At 44.7% G+C, this 1,951-nt stretch overlaps 1 non-coding gene across 1 annotated transcript; it reads right to left on the bottom strand.

Annotated features, from left to right (window-relative positions):
* Nucleotides 1-1,195: 1,195 nt before the first annotated feature.
* On the bottom strand, nucleotides 1,196-1,296 carry LOC112436835 (small nucleolar RNA U13). Its single transcript, XR_003025520.1, has one exon. It is a non-coding gene; the product is annotated as a small nucleolar RNA U13 (small nucleolar RNA).
* Between the last annotated feature and the right edge of the window lie 655 nt (nucleotides 1,297-1,951).

The following is a 1,951-nucleotide window of genomic DNA, read 5'->3' as shown; positions in this document are numbered from 1 at the left end:
AGTAAATAGATTATGAACTGGAGACCTGCAGGGCAAGCAAGGGTGTAATAGGGAGATTAAAGGCAGCCCAGGGATCCAGGGAGAAGAAAATGGGCCAGGGCACAGAGTAGGGGCTTGTTGGGGACAAGCCCCCCAAAATCTGGCCATAAACTGGCCCCAAAACTGGCCATAAACAAAATCTCTGCAGCACTGTGACATGTTCATGATGGCCATAATGCCCGCACTGGAAGATTGTGGGTTTACCGGAATGAGAGCAAGGAATACCTGGCCTGCCCAGGGCGGAAAACTGCTGAAAGGCATTCTTAAGCCACAGACAATAGCACAAGCGATCTGTGCCTTAAGGACATGCTCCTGCTGCAGTTAACTAGCCCAACCTATTCCTTTAATTAGGCCTGTCCCTTCGTTTCCCATAAGGGATACTTATAGTTAATCCCATTTCCCATAAGGGATACTTTTAGTTAATCGAATATCTATAAAAACAATGCTAATGACTGGTTTGCTGTTAATAAATATGTGGGTAAATCTCTGTTCAGGGCTCTCAGCTCTGAAGGCTGTGAGACCCCTGATTTCCCACTTTACACCTCTATATTTCTGTGTGTGTGTCTTTAATTCCTCTAGCGCTGCTGGGTTAGGGTCTCCCTGACCAAGCTGGTCTTGGCAGGGGCTGAACAAGTATTTGTTAAAAAAATAAATATGTGACTCCAGGCTTAGGGTTTTGTTATTGTTTGGGCAATCTATTTTGGATCAAGATGTGCAAGGGTGTCACATTTTAGGGGGGGTATGGGGATGGGGAAGGGTGAGGCATGTTTCTTGCTTTTGTGTTAGAATGGCTGGAGATCTGGGCAGATGTATTGGAAGAGGGCTTCAGCCTTCTCAGGCTCTAAGCAGCTTTGTATCAGCAAGGTATGAATTGGACTTCAGCACCCCCATCTTTGTACCTAGGTTGGCAGGGATGGGTATGGTTAATGATGTGGTAGCCCTCTAAAGTTAGTTCTTGAAACCCTCCCTCAATAGTCTTTATATTGGTTGAATCTGGATTTCTGCCTACCTGGAAGCCAAAAAAAACTTTAGTTTTTCTGCTGTGACCTCCCTTTTGCTGCAACAGTTGAGGCCAAGATCTAGTTTAAAATGAACAGATGTGTGAACAGAGGTGTGACTCAGGGATTTCTCTCTCACTCTTTTTTTTTTTTTTTCATGCCGGGCAGGTAATGTACCAACGTTGTAATAAGATTTGTGGTGGTACGTTTCACACATGTGTGTGAACACAATCATCATGCTCGTGAACTACGAGAGGATTTTTTTTTTATTTTTTAGTAGAGATGACTGAGCATCAGTCATCAGAAGGCCTATCTTTATTTTATTTTACTTTTTGAGGCAAAGTCATGTTCTGTTGCCCAGGCTAGAGTGCAGTGGCATGATCTCGGCTCACTGCAACCTCTGCCTCCCGGGTTCAAGAGATTCTGCCGCCTCAGCCTCCTGAGTAGCTGGGATCACAGGCATATGCCACCATGCCTGGCTAATTTTTATATTTATATATTGTTTAGTAGAGATGGGGTTTCACCATGTTGGCCAGGCTGGTTTTGAACTCCTGACCTCAAGTGATCTGCCTCCCTTGGCCTCCCAAAGTGTTGGGATTACAGGTGTGAGCCACTGCACCCAGCCAGAAGGTGTATCTTTATAATTTGCCCTTACCACCTTCCCCTCTTGAGAAAATCTCATCATGGACCCTGTCTGGCCCAGTGAGCTATAGTCATTTGACCCCAGAGGACAGCTGAAAACACGTTTTTCCTCAAGGCTCTGGTAGTTACCAGGAGTTAACAATTTCCTTAGTTGTCTCTTGTTTGGTTCTTATATCCAGAGGTGTGCCCAAGGATTCTTCAGAACTGTTATTTTGAGCCCTGTTTTTATTGATTTCAATGCAGAACGATACAGCCTGATTATTTTCCAGTTA

Source organism: Pan paniscus, chromosome 10, assembly GCF_029289425.2.
Source record: "Pan paniscus chromosome 10, NHGRI_mPanPan1-v2.0_pri, whole genome shotgun sequence".
Taxonomy (NCBI): domain Eukaryota; kingdom Metazoa; phylum Chordata; class Mammalia; order Primates; family Hominidae; genus Pan; species Pan paniscus.
The sequence above is the reverse complement of the archived record's forward strand: the minus strand, read 5'-3'. Positions and strand labels throughout refer to the sequence as shown.